Genomic DNA, 12,025 nt, shown 5'->3' on the forward strand with positions numbered 1-12,025 from the left:
ATTATTTTCTTGCATCACTCTCATTTTTCTTCCCATTTTTTTCCTTCACTTCTCTTATTTGATCTTCAAAATCCTTTCTGAGCTCCTCCATGACCTGTGACCAATTTATATTTTTTTAAATTAAATTTTATGTTTATTTTTAGTTTACATCATTCATTTCCAAAAGATTTTGAGTTACAAATTTTCTCCCTGTCTTCCCCCTACCCACCACCCCAAAACAGTGATCCCACTGTATATCCCCTTCCCTAATCTGCTCTCTCCTATATACTCTCCTATCTCCCCCTCCAACTTTCCAGTAGGGCAAGATGGATCTCTATACCCCAGTGCCTGTATATCTTATTTCCCAGTTGCATGTAGAAAAATAATAATATTTTTTAAATGTTTGATTTTAAAACTTTGAATTCCAGATTATTTCCCTTCCTCCCTCTTCACCCACCCTTACTGGGAAGATAGGCAATTCAATATAGGTTGTACATGTGTAGCTATTCAAAACATTTCCATAGTGGATATATTGTGAAAGACTGACTATATTTCCCTCTGTCCTATCCCAACCCTGACTTGTTTTATTCTCTACTTTGACCCTGTCCCTTTTCAAAAGTGTGTGCTTCCAACTTCCCTCTCCCTGAAACTGCCCTCCTCTCCATCCTCCCCCCTCTCATTCCCTCCCCCCCCTACTGTCCTATAGGGTGAGATACCATATTTAGTGTGTATGTCATTCCCTCCCTAAGCCAAATTCAATGAGTAAGGTTGATTCATTCCCTTTCGCTTTCTGTTCTTCCCCTCCATTGTAACAGTTTTCCCTTGCCTCTTTTATATGAGATAATTTACCCCATTCAGTCTCTCCCCATCTCCTCTCATTATACTCCTCTCACACTTCTCAATTTTACCTTTTAAGTATCATCCCTTCCTATTCAACTGGTCCTGTGCCCTATGTCTATGTATACCTGTACACATATATACACACACTCACATATGTATTCTTAGCCCCATATATACTCCTATATAGAAATATATGTATGTATACATATATGTGTGTATATATATATATGTATATACCCACACGCACACATTTATATTCCCTTCAACTATTCTCATACTGAGAAAAGTTTCATAAGTAACAATTATCATTTTTCCATGTAGTGATATAATAGTTCAACTTTGATAAGTTCCTTATGATTTTTTTACCTTCTTTTACTGTTTATCTTCTCATGCTTCTCTAGCTTCTTGTATCTGAGTGTCAAATTTTCTATTCAACTTTGCTTTTTTCATAAAGAATGCTTGAAAGTCCTCTATTTCATTGAATGACCATATTTTCTCCTGAAACATGATACTCAGTTTTGCTGAGTAGATGATTCTTGGTTTTAATCCCAGTTCCTTTGACCTCCAGAATATCATATTCCAAGCCCTGCTCTCCCTCAATGTAGAAGTTGCCAGATCCTGTGTTATCCTGATTTTGTTTCTACAATATTCAAGTTGTTTCTTCTTGGCTGCTTGTAATATTTTCTCCTTGATCTGGGAATTCCAGAACCTGGCTCTAATATTCCTAGGAGTTTTCCTTTGAGGATCTTTTTCAGGAGGTGATTGATGGATTCTTTAAACCTCTATTTTGCCCTCTGGTTCTAAAATATCTGGGCAATTTTCCTAGAGAATTTCTTGAAGGATGATTTCTAGGTTCTTCTTTTGATCATGGCTTTAACATAGTCCAATAATTTTAAAATGATCTCTCCTGAATCTATTTTCCAAGTCAGTGGTTTTCACAATGAGATATTTTACATTGCCTTCTATTTTTTCATTTGTTTTGATCTGTTTAATAGACTCTTGATTTCTCATAAAGTCAATAGCTTCCATTTGCTCCAATCCAATTCTGAAGGAATGATTCTCTTCAGTGAGCTTTTGAGATTCTTTTCCCATCTGGCAAATTCAGCTTTTTAAGGCATTCTCCTCTTCGTTGCCTTTTTGAGCCTCTTTTGCCATTTGAGTTAGTCTATTTCTTAAGGTTTTATTTTCTTCAGTCAGGTTGTTGACTCTCTTTTCATGATTTTCTTGCATCATTCCCATTTCTCTTCTCAATTTTTCCTCCCCTTCTCTTATTTGGTTTTCAAAATCTTTCTTAAGTTCCTCTATGGCCTGTAAGCAGTTCATATTTTTTTTGCAAGGTTTTGGTGCAGGAGTTCTGACTTCATTGTCTTCCTCCTGTTCCATGCCTTGATACTTTTTGTTCTCCCAAAAGGAATCCAAAGTCAGATTGCTGTCCTTGCTTTGCTTGCTCATGTTGCCACTCAATTATTTGACTTTTGAGCTTTTTGCCACAGTAGAATTGCGCTTCTGGATAGGAGAGCTTTGTCCCAAATTTCTGGGGTTTTCACAGCTGCGGGAAATTTTAGTTGAGTGCCCTCTCAGAAGCCTTCACTGACTCTGGCACACTGGTCACACCTTCCAGAACCTCCACCCTTGACTGCAATCTAGATCCAAGCATGTTAAAACAAGAGCAATTGCCCCTCAGACTAGTTCCTTGGTCCTCCTACACTCTGCAGCCCAGGAGCTCTCAAGCAGCTGCATGGTGGCAGTTCCTGTACCTCAGCCACTTCTCCCTCCAGGGCCAGAGACGAGACCACACTCCTGGACCCCCTGTTCCCACAAAATCCACAGTGAACTCTCACCTTGTCTTTGGCATTTATGGGTTGATAATTCTGGAAACCACCACAGCTGCTGGTGATACACTCTCCCAATGTCCTTTCAGCCAAGGTTTGTCATGGCTGCTCTGAGGCTAAAATAATGGTCTCTTATGGATCTGGGTTGCACTCCTAGAATGCTCTAATGCACCCTTCCTCTCTGCCTGCCTTCCAGGCTGTCTTCAGTTGCAGGTTGTTTCTCTTTGTCACTGTGTGGGTTCTGTAGCCCTAAAGTTTGTTTAGAGTAATTTTTTATAGATATTTGAGGTGGTTCTGGAGGGGGCATATGGAGTTTTCCTGCTTCTATGCCACCATCTTGGTTCCACCCTTATTTTCCAATTCATATTTTTCTTGGAGGCTTTTGATGCAGGAGTTTTCACTTTGTTGTCTTCTTCTGGTTGTATGTTTTGTTCTTTGTCATCAAAAAAAGATTCCATAATCTGATTTTCCACTCTCTGTTTGCTCATTTTCCCAGCCAATTATTTGACTTTTGAACTCTTTGCCAAGGTAGGACTCTGTTTCCAGAGTGGAGAGTGCTCTGTCCTAAGTTTCTGGGGTTTTGTGCAGTTGTTATCCAAGCTATTTCAAGGCACCTGTAAATTTTCAGTTCTTCTAAGGTGATATGTTCAAAGAAGAGGTATTTACTTCTCTCCTGGCCTGTGGTTTGGTCTGTGAGTGACCACAAGCACTCTTTTCTGCGTTGGAACTGTGAGAAGGATTCCCTCTCCATAGCCACTACAAGCTCTGCTCCTCCAGCACTTCTCCTCACCCCAGGACTGCCATCCAAGACTGTGGCCCAAATCCAAGCATGGCAAAGTAAGAGAATCCTGCCTCAAATCCAGCAAAGAAATCCTTGCAATTACCCTCTGATCAGCCTCTTAATCTCCCCACCATCTATGACCCTAGAGCTCTGGAAGCAGTTGCTGTGACTGCTGCCACAGCCACCACCCCCGCCACCCTGGGGCTGGTTATGGACCACCCTCTTCTCTCACCCAGGTTCAATAGTTTCCCCACTGACCTTCTACTTTGTCCTTGGAGTTTGTGGGTTCACCTGCCAGTGTTTCAGTCCCCTGAGGCCTACTCTAGCCCTGTCTGTGCCAGGGCAGCCCACACAGGACTGTCCTGTCAGGCTGTCTTCAGCTGGAGCTGTTTTTAACTCTGTCATTTTGTGGATTCTGTAGTTCCAGAATTTGTTTAGAGTAATTTTTACAGGTATTTGGAGGTGTTGGGGGGAAGAGCTCAAGGAAGTTCTTACTTTTACTCCACCATCTTGACTCAACCCTCTATGTTTTGTTTTATTATGGAGACCATTTTTTGGAGAGCATTTTTAAATGAGAATAATCTGTGTTTATAAAAAAAAGTACATCAGTAAAACAGAAAAAAATGAGACAAGGAATTGTGTGATTAAGTTAAGACTATAAAGATATGTGTAAAGACTATAAAGTCTTGAATTATAAATTGAGCAGGGAATCTAGAGCCTAAGTGGCCAAGGTATAATGTGCTTTGGGCATGTTGAAGGCTATGCTTTTAACTGCATGCAGATTTTGTGTGATATTTGGCAGTGATAACTATTCAAACTTATGTCAGAACCCTCACAAAATATGCTATTCTTTTGCTAGGACCAGTAGAGCCACAGAAATCCAATAGGGAAAAATTAATTTAATTCAAACAATGCAATATAAATTGAATTAAGTAACAAAGCCTTTTCAGCACCCTTACACAAAAGGATGCAAATCTCCTGCACTCTCAGTACAGTATAATCTAATATTCCTTTATTGTCTCTAGCTTTCCAGGGTAGAAGTAGAGCTCCAGCACTTTTCTCTCCCTGGTGAACAGTGGACATGAAGAGTGAAATGTGGACATTCAGCCATACTTTGTTTTTTGAGAAGGCAAAGAACTGACACATTGACCCTTATTTATCATCTTGGTCCAGACAACATTATAGGGTTTAGGACTACATAGTCACATGAGCATCTCCTATCCTTTTACTCCGTTCTATATTTCTCTCTTTGATGCCTTCTGAATTCTTGGGCCTCCTTACCTAAACAGGATCTTTATCTGGTGATGTCATCCTACTGCAGGTTCACACACAGCTTTTACAAAATGTAGTCAAAAACATCATCCCCCTCCACCACATACCTATGAACAAAGTATTCTTGGTTCAAGTACTGAAGGGTTAATTAGCCTTTGGTTAATTCTCCCTCTCTGTACTTAGTTCTAGCCTACTTAATAGCATTTGAGAGATTTTCAAATGACATAGGACTTTGTTTATTTCATATTTAACTATAAACCACAAGAAAACTGTATAAATATACATTTATGACTATTTACACAATACATTTCTTCATGCTATATATTCATAAATTTATTGGTTAGTATATATTAACTTCCATTCATTTGTGCAATTACCCTTTTCCTTGTATGCAGTTGTGATCAGTATGTAAACTATCCTTCTAATTCTCCTTTCTTCTCTTTGCTTTTCTTTATATTAGTATTTTTTTTCCAATTTTCTTATCCTGTTCTATATATTTATGACTTTTATATTGATAGGTGAAATCCAAGTTGCCTGTAACATCATGGATTTAAATGGGATGTGAGAAGCGGAGGTTGATTAATCAATCCTACCTCCTACCCCCCTCTGGAAAAATAGGTTGAATGTTAGCCTTAGCAATACAAATTATCCCTTGGCCATCATGCTCTCAATTCCTTGCTTTTAACCTGTATGGGTTAATCTCCTTGGTTTATGACCTGTGACTTGCTTCACAGACTGTTGCTTCTGAGCTTTTTTACTAATTGGTTTATGTCCTGAGATTTTACTATTCAGACATTCCTCTATTTTAATCCTACCAACCCTAATTTTTATTTTGTTTAAAGTCTGACAATAAGGTCCTTTAGACATTGCTGATTAAACCAGTTAGTGTGCCTGTATCCAAAATTCTGATATGTGACACTGGAAGCTAATTTCATGTTGGAGATCACCCAGTTTCCCTTTCTCCTGAACCCCACCTCTACTCTCAATTCTTGAATAAATTGAGGGGGTTAGGACAGACATCTTGAAACATTATGACTCAGGAGTGCTTTTTTACCATTGGTTTTTTTCCATAGGTCATGAGCTAAACTAATGAAAAGATTTTTCTTATTCACTACTATGCTGTGTAACACAGGTGTCTTATTATTACTAGCTAAATTTCTTCCTAATTAAAAAGGAAAGGATCTCTGGCCTGCCCACTGATTTTTCCTTATGGAGTTATTCTCTCCTTCAATAAGCTCATACCCAGGGAGAAAGTGTTATTTTAAGGCTAGGTTACAAATATTTTAGGTCATTATAATTATCGCTCTTCTATGAGAGCCTCCTTCTAGATGCAAGGAGTTTGGATATCTTTGGGGGACCTTGTAATTCCTTACTTCATTTGTTTCTTAGCCAACCTCAAAGTATAGGAACTTTGGTATTGAAAATGGTCTGTGCCATGGGATATAGTCTCCAAATTCTTTTATAAGTACAGGATTTCCCCTTTCCAGTAAGATTGGGTTAAAGCAAGAATGTCAATTATCACCACTATTATTCAATATTGTATTAGAAATGCTAGTGATAACAATAGGAGAAAAAAATACATTGAAGGAACAAAAATAGACCATGACAAAAATATTAATCAATGTTTGATAAAAAAAATTCCTAGTAAAACTGGAAAGGAATTTGACAGAAACTAGGCATAGACTAACATATTAGACCATAAATCAAGATAAGATTAGAATGGATAAATGATTTAGAAATAAATAATTATATAAGCAAATGATAAGCATGGGAAAGTAAACCTCTAGTTTACCCTAGATAAGGGACCAAAGAAGGGATAGAGAGGATCATGGGAAATAAAATGGAAAATTTCAATTACATGAAATTAGAAAGTTTTGCACAAACAAAACTAAAGCAGCCAAAATTAGAAGAAAAACAAGAAATTAAAGAAAATGTTACAGTTAGTTTCTCTCATTTCTCAAATACATGAGCTACTGAAATAAATTATGAAAATCAGAGCCATTCCCCAATTAATAAATTGTCAGAGGATATGACTGGGCAGTTTTCAGAAGAAGAAATCAAAGCTATAAAGTCACGTGAAACAGTGTTCTAAATCATGGAGTAGAGAGATTCAAATGAAAACAACTCTGAGATTCTACCTCACACTTATCAGATTGACTACCATGACAAAAAAAGGATGACAATAGATTTTAAACTTGGCATCTTTTTTTTTTTTTTTTGCCTTTTGGAGGACAATTGGGGTTAAGTAACTTGCCCAAGGTTACACAGCTAGTTTTTTTGTTTTTTTTGCATGGGTGCTAAGTATCTGAGGCCAGAACCAAACTTGGGTCCTCCTGACCTCAGGGCCGGTGCTTTACTCACTGTGCCACCTAGCCGCCCCCAAACTTGGCATCTTTTAACAGGCATAATTTTATATATTATAGTAGATAATGGGGGCATTGATGTATTGTTGGTGAAATTGTCAATTCCGGAGAAAAATTTGAAACTAAGCTCAAAGGGCTATAAAATTGTGACCCAACAATACTCCTACTATGTCTATATCCTAAAGAAAGAAAAGGGAAAAGGACCTATTTGTACCAAAATATTTATAGCAGTTCTTTTTGATGCGGCAAAAGATTGGAAATTGAGGAGATGTCCATCAGTTGGAGAATGTCTGAACAAACTGTACTATATGATTGTGAGGGAATTCTATTGTGCTGTAAAAAATGATGAGCAGGATTTTGTATGAAGCACCTGGGTAAGCTTCAATAAACCGAGGCAATGTAAATTAAACAAAACCTGGAAAATATTGTACACAGGAACAACAATACCATAATGATGATTAATAGAAAAAAGACTTAACTGCTCTGATTAAGACAATGATCCAAGACAATTCCAAAGGACCCATGACAAAAAATGGTTATCACCTCTAGACAGAAAACTAATGAACTCTGAGTGCAGATTAAAGTATAGTTTTCCCCTTGCTTTATTTTTCTTGTGTTTTTTGTTATGTTTTCTTTTCTTTTTCTTTTCCAACATGGCTAATATGGAGATATGTTTGAAATGACTTCATATGCATAAGCTATATATTACTTGCCTACTCCAGGAATGAAGGAGAGGTGAGGAGGGAGAGAATTTGGAATTCAAATTTTTAAAAATGAAAGTTAAAAATGTTTGCAAATGTAATTGGAAAATAATGAAATAAAAATATATATATTTTTAAAAAAGGACATGGCTTCCAAGGTGCAAAGCATAAACAGGTTTCAACTTGTTCCAAAAAATTAGAACTCCCATGAAAACCCATAGCAGTTGCCACTCAGAATAATACTGAAGAGACCTGTATAGTCCCAATCACAGTACTACCTGTGGTAGAGTTCCAATACATGTTACCCACATGGATTGCCCTCTATATTAATGTTCAATATCCATGGCTTCTTTGGATATCTCTACAGTAGTGCTTTTTTTCTTCAGCACATGGCCCTTTCCATTGTTAACGATTGTTACTGCTTACTGTTCCTTATTATGGCCCCTTTGCATCATACTTCTTCGCTCTGCTTGCACTCCATGCCCAGAGTGCTTCTCTGTTCCCAGATGATGGTAGATCTTTCCTTGTCCAGAGTTAGCACTCTTTCTCCAGAATTTCTGGCATCCTGTGTCAGCTTGAGCATGGATGTTCATTTGAGAAGATTTCTTAGATTGCCCTTGGACTCACACTGACACCTCCCTAAGTTCTAGAGGAATCAACCACCCATTTCACTTTTTAATTGCATAAAGATTTGATTCCCTATCTTTCCCCGTTCACCTCTTCTGCCTGCCTCCACCCCCCCCCAGATACTAGTTCCTGCTCTGAAATTATGTTTCATTTACATTTCACAAACTTGTATGTAACTCATTGTTTTAATTTTGTTTCTCTATTAGAATATGAGCTCCTTGAGGTCAGAGTCTCTTTTGACCTTTCTTTTTATTTCCATCACTAAGCATAATATCTGACACTTAGAAAGAACTCAACAGGTTCTTTTTGGCTGACTCTCCTTTACTACTTCTGGATAGTGTTACCACCAACCATGATGCTAGAGCAGAGAAGGATAGAGTGCTGGACCTGGCATCAGGAAGACCTAAATTTGAATTGATCCTCAGACATTTCACCGCTGTGTGACCCTGGGCAGGTCTCATACCTGCTGTCTGCCATAGCTTCTTCATCTATAAACTGGCAATAATAATCGTACCTAATTCCCAGGGTTGTTGTGGGATAAAATGAACTAATAGTTAGAAAGTGCTTCACATACTTTAAAGCATTTTATTATTAGTATTATTGCTGCTAGTATTATTAATAACAAAACCAACAACAATAATAGCCTCTTCATATTATAGATCCCTTTGCCAGTTTGGTGAAGTCTATGGAACCCTTCTGAGAATAGCATTATTTTTTTTTAAGTAATAAAAATTTATTGAGAATTCCTGGGATAGCTGTTATTTCCTCCTGGCCTTGGAGGGAAACCTGCTAGAAAGGAAATCACTGAGAAATCACACAGTCCTTATTCCCCAGGCCCCCAGCAAAATATGGGGTGGGGGGTTAGGGAAAGGAACATCTTCATTTCTTCATTTATCCAACGCGAGGAAGGGATGGTGTGATGGTGGAGGAAAGTCACATGACTGTAGGGTGAGGGAGGTGGACCCATCTGCCAGCTCATCCAAGACTAACTCAGGGAGAAAGAGATCAGCTTTCTCTTGAGGTCAGGAGGACGTCTCTATTTCTTGCCCTTGATGAGGCTGTCACTTCCTCGAGTGAAGCTTTCATCCTGAAAATTCAGCACAAGGTTGTCAGCAATGAGATAAATTCGGTTCTGAGATGTGGCGATGAGGTTTTGGAGATGTTCTGGGCAGCTCCGATCTTCCGAAGTTTGATGTAGCCAGGGTTCTTGCTCAGAGCTTCCCCGAGCATTTTGGCAGCCTCAGCTTCACCCTCAGCTTGGACGATCTTTTGCCGCTGCTCCTGTTTTGCCTTTTCCACCAGAAACTGAGCCCGCTGGGCCACTTGCTTGGCCTCCACCGCAGCTGTGAACTCTCTGCTGAAGCTCAGTTCTGTGACGGCCACATCGTCCAGGCCCGCTCTGTCAGCTCCCGCCGGATCAACAAGGACATCTGGGCCAGCTGTGTGGTCAGCTGTGAGGCATTAAACTTGGCCACCACACTCTTGAGCACCTCGTTGACAATAGAGGGCAACACACGCTCCTCATAGTCCAACCCTAGGCGCTGATACATGCTGGGCAGCTCCAGGGCATTGGGTCGGGAGAGCACTGGAAGGGAGATGTTCACCATCTGAAGGTCTTTGGAGCCTGTGGGAGAAGAGATCTTGCGGGGCCGGGCACGAATATCGTAGATGATGGGGTACTGGAACCAGGGGATCCTGAAATGTAGTCCTTCTGCGAGGATGGTGTCTTGCTGTACACCCCCAATTCGGTTAAAGAAAATGGCTATTTGCCCACCTTCCACAGTGAACACAGACTCTCGCATTCCGTACGCCACGGCCCCGGCCCCGAGCAGCAGCTTCAGCGCTGTGCCCACGCCTCGGGGCCCGGCGGGCAGCCGTCCAGCGAAGTTCTTCAGGCTCTGGGTCACGTCTGCTCCCCGGCGCCGCGGCAGGGAACTAGGCAGGGGATGCGACTGCTTCTTCCCTTGCTCTTCCGCAGTCCCAGGCCCTAGCCCTGGCCGGTGCTGCCTCTCCCGGGTTCCGCACCCCTCACACAAGGCTCCGTTACCTGCTCGGCTCCTCCCAGGAGAAAGCGAGAACAGCATTACTAAAAATGCTAACTTTCATCTAGTTTTAGAAGGTTAGGAGACAATTTCACTCTTCCTCCAATTGTCTCAGAATACCATGACTTTTTTTCCAGGGCAACTGGGCAGACTTACTTAAATTATATAAAGATGCTTTCTAAAATGTAATGGAGGAGGAAAGGAGGAAATATCTTATCTACACCCCTCACTTTGGCTACCTCAGATATCTTATCTACACCCCTCACTTTGGCTACCTCAGAAAAATATTCATTGCTTTTTGTGCATTATTGTTATCTGGAAGAAGATTTGTTCAGATTTCTAAGCCCATGCAGACTGAAAGATATGAATATGTATATGGGCACAGAGAAGGAGATAATTCCTTCCATATTATTAGGACATTTTTGTCTTTTTTTATCTTTTGCCCTTTTCAAGTTTAGAGCCTTCTGGGTAAAGAACTGTGCTATCTTTCTTATTAGGGTTCATTCTTTTTTGGAGAAGTTTATGGAGGACTATTTTACTTATATCTTTGTATTCTAAATGCCTAATGAATAGTAAGTGCTTAATAAAAGCTTATCAGTTATTTTTTGCTTATTTTTTAAAATTTCGATCAATATGTATTCATTTTTCTCTGTATCACACCTCTTCTCCCCTGCCTCCAATTGGAAAAAAATACAAACAAATTCCTTGTAACACATATGCATAACAAAACAGAACATATTTCTGTACTGGACATATTCAAAAATGTGTATCTCATTTTGCATCTTGAGTCCATTATTCCCTATTAGGAGGTAGGGAGCAAACTTCAAAATTTTTCCTCTGGAATCCTGATTAGTCATTGCATTCATCAGAGTTCTTAAATCATTAATTGTTTATAGCACCAGAAGGTGTAGACAGTAAGCTTGTTAAGTCAAGGAAAAAAAACTACCCAATCTTCTTAAGAAAAAGATGTTTCCCTCTGGCCATCAGGGACCTGCTTCCACAGGCATCAAGCAATAAAAAAGCTGATAAGGGCTGAAGCTGAATCCCCAAAGTTACAGGTCAAGATATAGAATAGAATCAAAATGAAGGGGCTACTAAGATTAGTGGTCTTCTATTACATTTGCCCCTGGTTCAAATTCTGGCTCTCTCAGTGACTCTTTGAAACTACTAAGCCAATGCTAGCTGTACATACTCCCTCCTCCCATGCCACCCCCCACAATTTTGATTGGATATGCTGTAGCTACTAATACAGGGAACAATGGACAAGATTAGGCTGACCTTCTTCTGAGTCATAACTGTGGGTTTTCCATGCCATACCTGTATGTAGGCAATAAAATTCATCCTTTAAAACATAGTTAAGCATTTTGCTTTTTTTTTTTGGAAGGGGGAATGCAGGGCATTTGGGGTTAAGTGACTTGCCCAAGGTCACTTGGCTAGTAAATGTTAAGTGTCTAAGGTCGGATTTGAACTCAGGTCTTCCTGACTCCAGGGCCAGTGCCTGTAATGGAAATGCAAATTTAAAGATCTTCCCTGCCACTAGACTAAAGTGCACCTGGAGACTGGGGTGGGAGGCTTGTTTTTCAGTTGA

The 12,025-nt window shown here is 39.7% G+C and overlaps 1 pseudogene; it reads right to left on the reverse strand.

Moving 5' to 3' along the window:
• Nucleotides 1–9,103: 9,103 nt before the first annotated feature.
• LOC138160366 (prohibitin-2 pseudogene) lies at nt 9,104–10,479 on the reverse strand (annotated as a pseudogene).
• Nucleotides 10,480–12,025: the final 1,546 nt, after the last annotated feature.

This window comes from Petaurus breviceps, unplaced genomic scaffold (assembly GCF_028583685.1).
Source record: "Petaurus breviceps papuanus isolate PSGF00001 unplaced genomic scaffold, PetGlider_PUasm1.0 181, whole genome shotgun sequence".
Classification (NCBI taxonomy): domain Eukaryota; kingdom Metazoa; phylum Chordata; class Mammalia; order Diprotodontia; family Petauridae; genus Petaurus; species Petaurus breviceps.